Raw genomic sequence first — 15,434 nt, 5'->3', positions numbered from 1 at the left:
CTACCCCTCATCCCACACACTCAAAAACTTCTCCGGCTCCAGGATTCTAACACAAGGTGGAAAAAAGACAAATTTAAAAACAGTTATTCCCAGCTTATAAAGGGTTGGCACATGACTAGGATATGATATACCATTACTTTACGATTAGTTGGGGCACAACTTCTGGGACTACCATTGGCCTTGAGAATGAAGAGTCAGTAGTGTTAAGTTAGTGCTGTATCCCCTAACTTTTCACTTGCATGTAGTTCCCAACACATTTTCAAGATTGATGGGGGTCCCAGAGGTTGGACTCCCACCCTTGCAAAAACGATGGCATATCCTATGGTGCAATATGCCACCAATACGAGATAGGAATCGCCTTTTATGTTCTTGATGAAATATGTTCGTCACCTTCACAATGATTTGTGATGTTTAATACGGTTTATAAGACACCAATTTGACGTTTAATAAACAGCTTGAAAATTCTGACAAAAGCTGCTCAATTAGGTAGAAAAGACCGGTGGTTTAGATTTTGGCGCAAGTAACATTTTTCTATTAAAATTTTAAAACAAAATTCAATTTAGGATAACGAGCAGTGTGCCTGTGAAGAGGGCACTCTGCCCCTTTTTCTTCATCATGGTGTCAGAGAAATCAACACCCCGATCTACAACTGGAGCCAAGTCTATGACTCGCAAACATTTTAGAAAAGTTATGCAATGGGTACAAGTCGGCCTGCCAGCTGCCATGAGTCCAACTGCAAAAGGGCACGGCTGGCTTTCTTACAGTGACCTAATCAGCAAGTTCTAGTCCCCTTGTAAACAGAAAGGCAGGTAGTACCAAAAAAAATATAGCCATTGGCATAGGCCTTCCAAGTTTCATTTCCCGCGTAATGGTAACTGCCAGTACTTCATTCAAGGAAGTGAAAACCAGATCAAAAAGAAGGGTGGAGGAATTAAAAAAGGGGTTTTCCAGGATTTTATACTAATAGCGATGGATTCACTTCAATGTAACACACATCCGTATCCAAAAAGGTTTGTCTGCTAATGCAGTTAAGCTTCTGTAAAGTCCCAGAAAACTAATTTTAAAAAAAGTAGATTTGATAACTTTAATTGTTCTAGCCAATTCTGACCCATTTTCCAATTGGTTAAAAAAAAATAAAAAAAATACAAGTCCTGCCTAATATATAGCACAAACTGACACATTTAAAAAGGACTAAGACCAGTCTGAAAATGAGTTCATAGAGCGGGAAATCAATCGAACGAGTGAATGGTCAGAGTTTGCTTTAAAGTGCAGTCAGTTTATACATTCAGATAAGAGGTGACATTTTAATCACTCAATCACTTGATCATTGGTCTTTTAGGGGACTGGACCAGTGAGTGAACGATTCGATTTTTTTTTTTTTAAAACATACGCATGTATTGACCTTGTGAAAGACTGAACATGTCTGCAAAAAGCAAATAAGTGAATGAATGGTTTGTCAATCATTAAGAGTGTTTACACTGATTGGCTGTTAATCGAAAAGAGCAGTAGAAGTTGTAGCCACCAATGGACTTTATATACAGTTGATTTAGCCATTTTTGGGTTTACGACTCAAGTGTGATTTTTGATGTGGTTTTCTTTGAAGGAGCCTCATGGGTAAGGCATGCAGAGTCTTCAAGCTTCTGTTACACAAGTCATACAGAGGAGGCTAACTTGTAATTTAGAGAACAGTGAACCCTGACTCTGCAAGAAGTTGGTCAAATAATCTATGCTAAAGCTCATTAGTCCATTATTTGGGCGATTAATAGCGATGCTGAAATTACTGACACTATTTGCATTACTATAAACAATCCCGAAATAGATTTTCTTTATCCATTCCCCACGGTATTTGTTACTAAGCGTTTTTTCCTAGTTTTCACCCGTCCACTGGATGGGTGTAAGGTGGATCGGTCGGGTTTGACTGTTAGGAAGCCCATCAATCCTAAGAATGCGAAGGGTCCAGATTGCCCATCTTCTGTTCACTGGTGGGTCACAGCTCCTACACCATCCCACCCAAGCTAAGTAACATTCAATGGAGCGCTGACTGTACATGCATGAGAAGCGCTCCATTAATTTCAAGCTGTGCCATTTCCATCAGCCTCATTAAAAGGAAAGGAGCATTGACCGTGACGTTGCTCAAGCCGGATCAAGTAGGAGCTATGGTCCTCCAGTCACCAGAAGAGAGTTAAGCGTGCCTCCTGCATTTTTGGGAAAAGGTGGGAGAACCAGCAGTTGGATCCCCACTGATCAGTTTTCACCCATCTGGTGGATGGGTGAAAGCTCAAAAATAATTTCATAATTGGAGTACTCTTTTAAAGCAATTCTCCGGGCCTGTACAAAGATGGCCAAACTGCTGCCGGCTACCTGATGCATACGGCGCATTAATAGTGTAAGACACTACATGCTGCTCTGGTCGGCCAGAACTGCTCATCTGGGCAGCACTGGTTAATCAAAGCAGGTGTAGTGTTTTAGACTAGTGATATATACTAATACGGTGTACATCAGGTAGTCAGAGAAGCTAAAACAGCCATCTTTGTTTCTCCAGAGTTAGTCGCTTTGAACAAATTGATATCCTTGGAGCTTGTGACTTGAGGTTATACGAGTACTGTGATGCCGAGTTTGGTAGGATGTATTACACGATCACTAGTGCTTATGTTCTTCCCACAGTTGCCAGGCTGAAGGTGCATGTGTATAAGCAGCCAGGCAATTAGCACAATTACAGAAGTGCCAACAGCGCTTGTGTAATATCTTAGGAAGCATAAGTCACTGTGAATCAACCAAGTGTTTTGGTGCAAATAAGTGAGAACAGTTGCACTGAGTAGGCAACAGTAAGACGACCCCCCACCCCCCAAAAAAGGGAATAGTTTTGCAGGTGGTGGCCACAATTACTCTTTTCGTATCCTTTTTGATTCTACAAAATTGTGAAGTCCTATTCTACTGGATGTTCGTTTTTACATGTTGGGTAGAATTAAGTGTGACTTTTCAGAAGATTGCGTGTGCCTCTCTCATGGATCTTTATGGGAGCGTGCGCGAACATAGCCGTATGAATAAAGTCACATGTGTGCATACACCCACTTCCCAGGGGCATGACACCAGGACCCAGCGAGTACAAAAAGCAGCTCCCCGATCCCTCACCTTTGAGAGCCATAAACTAAGTAATAGGGCTCAAAGGTTTGCTTTAAAAAGATTGAGTATTGCTGCTTGATGTACCCATGTTACATCTCGTTATCCAATGACAACTGTCAGGAGAACATTAATGGTCACTTCCGTTAATATAATATGACCAGGGGAGAAGCCAAAACAAGTCTCCTTCAAACAAAACCCCTCGCTGTAGTTTCCCTACTGTATCAAGTCACATTGAATCTTGTAGAATTCACAAGGCCTAGAAGCTACTCCATATTAAGCAAGCCACTTTAATTACAGTTTGGCATTTCACGAGCTCTGCCCTTCCCCACGAGAGTAAGGCACAGACCTCTGGCCTGCAAAAATGTTACCAATGTTTGCTTTGTAATTGGAATATACAGTACATATTAGTACTCTTCTACCACGTTCGCTTAATGGAAGCTTACAGAAGAAATGCAGCTTGGTCTGGCAACGTTTTGCTGAGTTTGCATCATTCGCAAATTCCTTTGCAAACCTGGAGGTGGCAATCATAATATTCCTATACAGATTATACAAAGCCAATCCGTGCCAAAAGAATGTAAAGCAAAGCTTTTATAGCTTCCCTATGGGATTGCAATGTTCTTATTGCTTTGTGTCAATTACATAAGTTTTGCTGATGTAAAAGGAGGTCACCGCCATTCCTGAAAATGTACACTTTCAGATGACTTTTCAGAAGATGCTGTGTGTACATGAGTAGCACCATTTGTGACCATTATGAGTTGTATACATCTTTTTCACCAGATTTCCCTTCTACAGGCTGCATCTTAATTTACTCAGTACTCCCTCAGCTGGTGGGTGAAGACAATGCTATGAGGTCTCCCATGCACTGCACACAAGAAGAGGATGGACCGGCAGTACTGAGCAGTGTAGATGTAAGTTTAGCATAGAAAGGAGAAGAGGAAAGGAGAACCCTCAGTGGCCAGCACTTGAGTGACCACACAGCACTAAACATTTTTAGGTAAATAAAGTGGACTTGCATTGAAAACAGGATCAATACAGTTTCTAAAATTCTTGACTAATGTATTAGCACGCTACAGGCTTTACGACTAGGGCTCCTTCCCACGAACGGATTTCCGCCGCGCAAGTCGCAGCAGAAATCTGCTGCGTTACCCAATGCTCACGGTGTGGAATTCCACCGCGGAATTCCGCACCGTGAAATCTCCCATCCTCACCTGCGGCATGCTCTATTTGCGGGGAGTGTACACGCGGACGGCTTCCATTGGTCTGTTCACGCTATCTTCCGCTGTAGCACAGCGGAAGATAGCGTGAAATCGCCTCTCCGCCTACCGCCGCGTCATGCGAGAATGAGGACGCCGGTTCCGCAGGTAAGTTTGGGGGGTCTCTGGGGGGCGCCGTCACGGCTGTGTGCAGCTGGCCTAAACCTGCATCATATATGTACACCATATACAGTACAGTCATAAAGGTCTACCATCTAGCAACTAAGCAGCCACAGACGTGTGAGAATGTTATGGAGACATTCCTGTGAGTCCCTTGTGTGTGCGGCCGACCATTATCCTGCTCGAAGCAGCCTGCCATGGGAGGAACACATGTGGTTGCAGGATAATGCAGTGAGAAGGGCTCAAGTTTCCAGGTGAGTGTAAAGACAGGGTAGATTAAGAGTTTAGATTAGGAAATATATTAAACCTCCCTAAATGATGGGCAAATTCTAAATACACGGAGCTTTAAATGTGCCCTAAAAACTAAAAGGTCAGGAGTAGCGCATTCCAGAGAAAATCTTGGAGGCTGAAGTGGGATGTTTGAATTAAAGAGAAATATAATTCAGCCGAGCAGAAGGCACAGGTAGGGTGGTAGACAGACGAGGGAGAAGACAGCGGTGCAGCATTATGGAGAGACTTCTGGATAAGATTGGGGACTGGTATTTTATACGTGACGGGCAGCCAGTATAGTGATCAGCACAGGGTGGAGACATCAGTGTAAAAGCTTGGCAAGAAGAGCCTGGCTCCTGCATTTAGGATGGGTAGAAGAGGGGAGAGTTGAGAGGGGAAGGCCGATCAGCAGCGAGTTGCAGTAAGCTCTTGATGCCTCCACAGTGAGGAAAGGGCAGATTCTGGAGAGGTAGGTCGCACGAGTGAGCAAATGACTGAATATGGAGAATAATGGAAAGGGTCAGAATCAAATATGACCCCTAAGACAGTGGGCACACGCTGGCAAGGAGTCAGGGTTGTAGCACCTATCAGGTTAAGGCTGGTTAGTGGATGGCGGAAACGAGTTCCGTTTTTGGAAGATTCCATTGTAGATAGAGGACCATGTTATAAAACAGCAGATATTCATTGCCGCTTTGTAGTAGCGAAAGGTGTAATGTCACGGAAAATATATAATTGGGTGTTGTCAGTGTAAAGATGGTATTGAAACCCATATTTACTAATAGTTTGCCCAATAGGGGGCGTTTAGATGAAAAAGAGGAGCACCATGTGATCTTTGGAGTGAGACCCCACACACACCATCCACTTCCTTGCCACGTCCCCCAAGAGCACCACAACTTAGTTTACGGTGCTGTGAGGGTGTGACAAGTTCCCTTTAAGCAGTTAACACTTTAAGGAAGTGTAAGCATGGGAAGAAAAACAGACATCCAGGCCCGTATGCATCATAAATCCAAGGGGGATAAAAAAAAATTTTTAAAAAAAGTTAAAAACTTTGCAACAGTAAAAATGAAGATTTAGCATGGAAAGAGGTAATGCAGTGCACAGGGAAAGCTGCAGTGTACTTGTACAAGAGATGGATAGATGTTAGATGTTAACTATGCCGTTGTAGAACTGCCCAGAAACGTAGCCAAGAATGCCTTGTGCCAGGCCCCCCAACACGAGTCAATGAACTGAGTGAATCAGTTTGACAGGTTTAAGATTCCCTCCTAATTTAAAGCAGCCGTCAGGTTGCCTATGTTACCCTATCTGTGGCAGCACTGGGTAGAGGGGCGATACGGAGCACAAGCATCTCATTTACTAGGACTTTACTCAAAACAGACTTGTAATACTGTAGCATAGTAGATGTGATCCCACCAAGGTAACAGGGTTGATCCCTGGTTGCCTTTACAAATCTCTCATTTACTACTTTTTTTTCCCGAACATCTTTAGTTGCAGCTTTTTACTACTTTGTTTTGGTCAAAAATGCTACAGCCAATTAGTAAGCCAAGGTTTGAACTGTACACCACGTTTCCCAGAAAATAAAACACTCAATTTTTGCCCCAAAAGAGGCACTAGGTCTTATTTTCGTGGGAGATCTTATACTTGCCTAGCAGGCACAGTCCGGCACTCTCACTGGTCTCCGGAGATCTAGCACACCTGCTTTCAGTCCTCAGCTGCCGACAGAAGATCGCATCCCGGTAATAGGGTTCATAAACTCCGCCTCCAATAAGTGATAGCTCTGATTGGTTCTCGAGTGCCACGATTGGGCCAATCACAGGCATCGCATTGGCTCATTGACCGCTGCATTGATTGCCTCAGTAGTAGCGCTCGGACCCAGTTACTGTCAAGCAATGATCTGTCGGCGGCTGAGGGGTGTAAACAAGCGTACAGGAGCTACGGAGACTAGCGGAAGGGACCTGGTCAGCGCCTGCTAGGTAACATATTGCTTTTTTAATGTAGTGTATATTTCAAGCCCCCTGAAAAAATCAGGGTATTTTTGGGGAAACGCGGTAGTCAAAATAGAGAACATATGACCTTTTGGTTTGTGGTATTTTGCAAGTTGCAGCAAGCTCTGGCTATGGTGTCTTCAGTGGACTGCGCCCCTACAGGTGATGTTCCAGTACTTCAAAAACACCCAAAATACACCTTAAAATGCTAAAAAAAAAAAACCACAAAGATGCTCGTAAACAAAATACATGATGCATGAAATAGCAGTTTTTTCCTTCTGTAGTGCTCCCGCACATGGGCGAATGTGGCCTGCACGTTGCATGCGTATTTTTCATGCAACTAATACGCAATGCTAAAAGCTCACCAATTTTTATTGGACAACCACACTTGGTTTTTTCCGCGCAAGTAAATTAAAAACACAGCAGGTCCTATTTTGGTGTGTAATAGACGCCAATATGCTATGCAGATATAACATGCATATTTGCCATGTGTACTATGTAGTGTGTGATACGCCAGTGTGAGTGAGCAGTTACAAACATTTAACACTGACACAAAGTGTATGAAGGAGCCCTACGATGACAACACAATAGGCCAATGGCTTCTCCCTCCGTACTCTCTGGCCTGGTGAACTTGGAAATTGTGGTCTTTGTAATCTCCCCCTTGGAATGTGCAACACCGGTTTTGGTACAATTTCCCACAGTGCAGGCCTCATGCATTAGGCGCATCATGGCACCTTCCAACACCTTCTCAGAAATGTACGCCAGGTCTGTGTCCTTTTTGACAAGTCCCGCCCAATTTGTCTGGCACAGAGGGCTGAAAAGTTGCAATCTTTGCACAAGCAGCCCCTTATGCCAAATTTTGCCACACCCTTAGGCTACCTGTCCACTAGTGTTGCAGTATCCCGCGGCGAATATCCGCAGGAGCTGGCAGACGGATCTCCGCTGACAGCCTAACAGATAGGCCGACCGCAGAGAATCGCGGCAATTCGCAGCATGCTGCAAATTGCCGGCTGCGTGCAGAGAATCGCAATGAATTTCCGCTCGTGGACAGGGGGCCGGCGCTTTTCATAGCAATGCAATGGAAAAATTCTGACAGTAAGATTTGCCGTCAATTTACCACCGGCAGAATCACACCCGTGGACAGGGAGCCTTAGGTGAGCATCCAGCCAGCAGCTTTCCTTGGCACCCCTCGTACATGGTCAGCTGAGTGTGAACAGGTTCTAAAAACAAGAGATGCGATAAGTTTAAAATTAACTGTTGACTCTTCTCTCCACCCCCATCTGTCATGTGAGGTCAGGAAGCCCCTCATACACAGATTTCGTCTGAAATCCATTTACCATCTTATGTGTACGGCCAGCTTAAGAGACTATAGCCTACTTTAAACCCTATAAGCCAAGTTGATGGGCTCAAAAACAAGGGACCCGCTGAGTCCGGGGAAGTATTACACGTAAGTTCCCCATCGTTCTCCGGTTGTCAACACTGGAAGCCACCGCTCAGTAGTTAGCCCATCATAAAATTAGGACGGGTGGTTTCCTTAGTGCACCGCTCAAATTAATCAGGGTCTTTCATCAGTGACACTGAGGGAACGATTGGGGAGGCAAGTCTAACAGGTCACCTACTTCAATCCCATCATCTTAGTTTATAGGGCTAAAAGTGACCGGTTCCCTTTAAACCTAGTTAATCTAGCTAGACAGTTTGGTCTACACCGATACATTTAGAGATGAGAAGTTTTTTTCAACTCAAGTACTCTTAACAGGTTAGGTTTTCAGGATTTCCTTAGTATTGCAGAAAGGTTGTCAACAGCCCCAAAATTGCCACAGGTGTTCTCTCTATAGGGTAACCTCACATCATGACCTGTTGGGGGTAGTCGAGGACTAAGTTGAGAAAAACTTTGGCCAAAACAGCCTTATGTAGTCTTAATACAACAGCAACACAATGTCTGTCCAAGATTTGAGATCTCACTTCCGCTATTATAGCTATACCAACCATGTTTAACTCCTTCATGCAGAAGGATGAATATGTACTCCCTCTGGTGGTAGGAGGATGCATTGACAGCACCCAATAGCTGATCCTGACCCATGCACAGCGGGTGTCTGCTTCTTTAACACCTGGCCACAGCAACCAAATTGGAGAACACCAATACACAGGCGCTTTTTTCTGCAATTAATGCGCCGTTTTCAGCTAATCGCGGTATAATACTCCCATTGTTTTCAATGGAGCCTTTCAAACAGCCGCTTAATCACAGCACTTTCCAGCACTGCGATTTTCGAGCGGACACCGTTTTATTATTAACGTTTGGTGCACCTCATCCATGGGACGGTATGCTAAACTCCGCTGTAAAGTAAAATTGTGGCATTTTGCCGAACTTCTGTGTGAGGGAGACCTCAGAATCGACAGCAACATTTGAATGGTTGACAAAAGCATTTAAAATGACCAGACAATAAGAGGGAGCTCCGCATGTGTCTTGGATGGCATTCCCTTGAAATGAGATTGCGAGATGATGTCCAGGTGTCATGGTAGCCTTAGGTCTTGTGAATGCTCCCAGGCTTGCCATGCACTCCTGCCTATTAAGCCCTGGGAAAGCAGAACATAATGCTTGCTGAAATACTACACTGCAATACTAAAAAGTGTTGTAGTATACTGCATAAACGATCACATGATAACTAGTTCAAATCTCATATGGTGGACTTAAATTGTGCTTGTTTCTATATATATATATATATATATATATATATATATATATACATATACATATACACACACACATACACACACACACTTATATACACACACACACACACTTTTTGTTCGAAAGAACTTTTACCATTTGACAAAAACCCACATATTTCGTATTACTGCATCTGTTCAAGCTCAGTCTAATAACTGAACTCACGGTGAATCCGGTCAAGGAAAAAAAAAATATACAAAATGCCATTATTGCGTTTTGTTTGAGAAAAAAAATAAATAAAAAGCAATTTTTTTTAAAAAAAGTCACATGCCTTAACATGGTACCAATAGAAACTGGTGTTTCACAAAAAACAAGCCTTCATACAACCCAAATGTCAAAAAAATAAAGTTTTTTTCTTTTTTAAAGCAGGAAAGAAAAAACAAAAACGGCCATGTCCTTATGGGGTAAAGAAAGAAGCGCAGATCTTGAACACTCAGAACTGAAACAGTTTATTGGATAGCAATGATTTGGCATTAAAGGGGATGTTCCAGGACAAATACTCAAGACCCACTCAGAATAGGCCATTAAATATTAGGTTTGTGGGAGGTCGGCTCCTAACACCCCACCAACCAGCTGTTTGAAGGGTTCGCAGCACTCATGTAGGCGCTTCAGTCATCAAATCAGCCCCCCCACGATCTAATAGTGATGCCCCAATAGGCAAATGTTTTAGTCCTGAAAACCACATTACGTAGTAGACAAGTCAGTGAAAGAAAACTAATTACCATTGTCATCAAGTTCATGTAACATCATTACAGCTACAGGCCTTTTATAGGTTTCTTCCACTGGCAACTAATTCAAAAACACAGTAAAAAAGGCCCGAAGGGCAACATATGCTAGATTTAGGGCCTTAAATATTAAATACAAGGAATAAATATTTGCTATTCCTAAAATAGAGCGCATTGGAGCCAACAATAATAAAAATATGTGCACGTTGATAGAACATTTACAGTCAACTTTTGAAGTAAGTTCTAAAATGTTTCAGCTGGTGTTTTCTGAAGTCGGCTGCACAAGGACTCCGAGCCAAAAGTGAGTCATTCAATGGCAAATATATTCACAGTAACTAATACAAGGTCTAAAGAGAATTCGATTAAAAACTCCTGGAGATTGGGTGGTAACAGCATGGAGCAGCTCTCATCCTTTTATGACACAGATCTGAATCTTTACAGTCTAGGCAGGAAATCGAGAGCGAGTCACATTGCATAGCAGATGGCTCTGCCATAGCCCCCATGGGTCAGCGAGCCAGAAGAACATTTACAACATTGTGCTTAACCTTAAATGGTTTCTCACCAGAATCCTCATGGTTTCAAATTAGAATAGCAGAATGATAAATGTACTCTTCTTGAATGACAGAACTTTTTGAAAACTTTCTAAAAGTCCAGAAAGTTTTTTAAAAAATGCACTACATAAGTTTGGCACACGTACAGATTTGTTTTGTCACGGCTTTGCTAGAATATCCATGAATTTTGCTTTGTAAATCTCTGACAAGATTAGATGATCCAAAAGTACCATAATATCCTCTTACAACAGGCTCGAATGGTGACCATTGAAGATATCCATGCTCACCTTCATGGAGATGGCAAGTTGGATTCCTTCGCCTAAGTGTAATGAATAAAGAAACCAACCAATTTGCAGTAAACGAGTTTATCACGACTGCTGACTGCAAACTTTTTGGACAACTCCACTAATTTGGAAGTGTTTTAAATCAGAGAGGAATAAGCTTTGGAAATAAAATCAGAAGATGGTCTCCTAGTGGGGTAGGAAAGAGCACGAGTGGCGAGATGGCAGAAATGTGACATGCAACAGACTTCAAGGGGCGGTAACTTTGTAGATTTCATAGAGAATGCCCGGCAATGTAACCAATGGTACCAATGTACCTACTATTAAATAAGGCTGCTGTGTATCTGCAGCCTTCAGTCAACCATGGGGACAACAGGGATGCGTTATCCTGACTATAACAGCCTAAGGCCTCATGTCCAGGGGGAAAATCAGGCCCCCTACGGATTCTCCATGGAGAATCCGCAGCAGGTCCCTCTGCCCCACGGACATGAGCGCTGAAACTAAGAATAAACTTACCCGCAGGGGTCTGTGCAGATCTTCTCTTCTCCGCGGCCGGATCTGCTCGGCACATCTGCCGGGCCGAAGAAAGAAGATCCGGCCGCGAAGAAGGGAAGATCTGCCCAGTCCGGTGCGGGCAAGTTTATTCTTATTTTAGGTCTCCTGCGGATCTGGACGGCTTCCATAGGCTTCAATAGAAGCCTGCGGGAGACCCGCACAAAAATGGAGCATGTCTGGATTTTTTCATGCTCCATTTTTTTAAATTCTTTTTTATTGACCATCTGCGGGTATTTATCTACCCGCGGGTGGTCAATGGATCCCTATGGGGTGAGGATCCGCGTGCGGGTGATCCGCTGCGGATTTTAATTCTTCTTTTCCCCGTGGACATGAGGCCTAAGAATACAGCAGACTTAACCAAATGACACTATGGGACTTCTACTTTTACCGTTGTATGAAATGCCTGTCTGTAAGTGAACTATGCACCATGTCAGTGCAACAAATGTATCAAAAGAGACAAACGTCCTTTACAAGCTGCAGGCAGAACAGGAGGAGCTGAGCACAATGAAACATTCAGTAGAACTTGTATTTCATTTATTAACCCTTTGCGTATTCCAAGCTGAACAGTCCAATGGGCGGGGCTATCAGTGATTGACAACCTCCCCTGTATGTACAGTTAGTGGTCAATCACTGATAGCACCGCCGATTGGACTGCAGCTCCGAATAAGCAGAGATGCAAATTAATACAACTTAGGCTGCATGCACATGGGCAGGTCTGTTTCCACATGCAGGAACCGAACCTGTGCCCAGCCAGCATCTGCATGTACCTGTATTTTCTTTTCTGTACTCCAGATGGTCCACGTGGCTCACTGTTGGACATGCCCAGTACAGATGGTTTTTTTTGTTCAACTCCTGCTTTTCCCGTGGAATCCGGGGCCTTTGACAATGCGGAAGGGCCGCGGGTCGGACAGCTTTCATTGACTTCAATGGAAGCCGTTCATGCTGAATCCGCAGGAAAATGGAGCATGCTGCGATTTTTCATCCGCGAGCGGAGACCGCAATTGGTTTCCGCTCGTGTGCATGAAGAATCATTTTTGCATAGCATGCTATGGGCGGTTATTGCATCCGGCAGCACATTCATGCACCAGACTGAAACCTATGCAGATATTAGCTAGAATTTTAATATTTTGGAATTACAGCAAATTACAAAAAGTTGCTGCGTTAAAGATCGTGGCTGCACAGCTTGTAAAGTGGCAGTGCTCGGTGTAACTACACGGGTCATCACAATTGTGATGCATGCACCAAAATTGTGACTTTCGTATGCCAGACAGTCCAAGTATTAATAGCCCAGAAGGCACAAACGGTTGGAGCTTAATACTACAGCGGAGTAGTGTCTCCTATCTAATGATCTGCTTTAAATGCAAAATGTGCAGCAAGAAGTAACCAACACATGACCGAAAAGTTAATCTAGGTTTTCCAATGCCTTTTTTTTCTTCAATTTTTTTTAAAAAAGTCTTTATGTTCCATATAGCAACCAGATTGCAGGACCAATTTTTAAAAGTTACAAAAATGACCAAATCTGATTGGCTGCGACCGGAGAAGGACACAGTTTTAAACACATTATACTAGAGAACGTTACTGTTTTACCGCAAAGGTTTTGATTTGTATCTCTGCGCGGTGAAACAAAAAAAAAAAAAGTTCTTAAATAAGTTTTAATGACGGCTTTCCCCAAGATGGATTCAAGCTGACAGACAGGTAAATCAATACCATGCAGCAGTCCAGCCATGAAAGGAGAAGTGCGTGGGCCTATAGTGTGCAAGTACAGTACACCAGAATACAAACTGCACTTCCAGCCCAGGGGAGTCTACTGGCAGTTTACAATGTCTTCTCCACATCTGTAAATGGAACATTTTTCCTTTACTTCTGTTACAAAGATGAATAAACAGAACATGGAAAATCTGTCACATTCCAAAATCATCAATTCTTGCTCTGGAAATTATACTAATATATTCCAAACTGTGCGATTCTTTTAAAACATAATGTGGTTTAGCTCAGAGAAAGGATATGCCGACCTGAGCGCCTGGTGAAACGCAATCCAGGAGCTGAACGCAAGAGACGTTTGACAGTCTCCGCACGTGCAGGTACAGTATGTGAGCCGTGCAGTTGGGCACCCTGAGTGCGCGCAGCATAGGACTTTAGAAGGAGTAAAAGTTTAAACCTAAAAATTTGGAAGCAAGCTTGGTGGCACAGCTGATTATTTTTAATTGCCATTTTTGAACCCTGAGCTGTGAAGTTTCACTTTAATCTGGCCAGCGTCTTAGGCCACCGGCACACAGGCAGATTTGCATTGCAGAATCCAAAGCGGACATCGCGATTCCGCAGCAAATACTGCCCATAACATGCTATTGAAAAATGCTTTTCCCTCTACACAAGTAGAATGAAAATCGTGTCAGGTTCTATTTTGGCACGGATTTCATGGGGACAGCTTCCAATGAAGTCAATGGAAGCTATCCGATCCGCAGCCCTTCTGCAATGACATTGTAGAAAGGTTACAGTTTCTGCGAAAAGCAGGAGTACAAAAAAATAAAAACTCTGTAATATGAATATCCAACAGCGAACCATGCAGACCATCCACAATACAGATATAGAAGAAAGCAGGTACACCTGGACGCCGCTACTGCCAGCGCCAAATTCCACATGTGGCCTTATTTGGTCACATACTACTAGAAGTATAGTCGGGCTATGTATGCCTATTGATCAGAAATCCTTGCTATATATGGATAACCTTGTTATAACTACAACTGGTGTGCCACAACTCCAGTCCTCAGGGACCCCCCAACAGGTCACGTTTTCAGGATATCCTATAGTACAGTACCACCTGTGGCAATGTCCGAGGTCCCGACAATGAGATCACCTGTGCAACACTGAAGAAATCCAGAAAACATGACCTGTTGTGGTGCTTGAGGGCTGGAGTTCTGCACCCCTTAACTAGAAACAATCCTTTTCCTAGAACATATTCCAACAGAATACCCAGTTCCCCCCAAAATAAGACAGTGTCTTATAATTCTGGCTCCAAAATATATATTTTTTACATGTATAGCTGGACACTATTTACATTTACTTTTTATTAACTAACTAGGGCATATTGGTGGAGTAGAGCTTCTATTTCAAGCATCCTCAAAAATCCTGAAAAACCATGCTAGGGCTTATTTTCAGGGAAACAGTACTTTCCCTTGTCTAATGCATTTGATTAGCCACAGCGGTTGCATGCCTTTATTTGTGCTTATTCTTAAATGTAAGCAGAGGCCACAGTGCCAATGTCGGCGATCCTGGCATCAGCACTCATATCCTGGCCACCAAACGAGGAAAGCATCTAGACAAAGTGTACACCCCGAACAGTTTTGTTCCTACGCATTATAGGTAAAATTTGATAAGGGGTTTCTTCCAGGAGCGACTAATATGGATTAGTAAGGGTCTGATGAGAACCCAGATAATTGTTACGTATGCAAACCCTAAGAATTTAATATTAACAGAAAAAAAAATGATAAATCTGTAAAAAAAAGTTCTATAGATCAGAATAGATCAAAACATGAGCAAATTTATTTAACAGATTTAGTATCTGAAAGAAATGTACTTAAAAACTTTTCACGTTGATAAAAGGTCATTTTGTGTAAAAAAAAAAAAACAAAAAAAAAAAACAAAAAAAAAAAACATTCCAGCCACCTGGTGGGCAAATCTGGCATTACATCCATACACATCACGAAGCAGAAACATCTGTAGCATATTATACAAAGCTTATGAATCATCTCAAAATAAGTAGGGCTGAAAAAAAAAAAAAAGTGCAGTGATGAATGTTTATAGCCAGGCATTATTCTTTGTGGGACAGTCTCATTTAACCTATGCCGA

General features: G+C 42.8%; 1 protein-coding gene across 3 annotated transcripts in view; it reads right to left on the bottom strand.

Annotated features, from left to right (window-relative positions):
• The window catches only part of BICC1 (BicC family RNA binding protein 1), a 221,854-nt gene that overhangs the window by 111,089 nt on the left and 95,331 nt on the right, over positions 1-15,434 (bottom strand). The window lies entirely within an intron of this gene.

This window comes from Eleutherodactylus coqui, chromosome 4 (genome assembly GCF_035609145.1).
Source record: "Eleutherodactylus coqui strain aEleCoq1 chromosome 4, aEleCoq1.hap1, whole genome shotgun sequence".
Lineage (NCBI taxonomy): Eukaryota > Metazoa > Chordata > Amphibia > Anura > Eleutherodactylidae > Eleutherodactylus > Eleutherodactylus coqui.
This window is presented reverse-complemented; position numbering and strand designations above follow the sequence as displayed.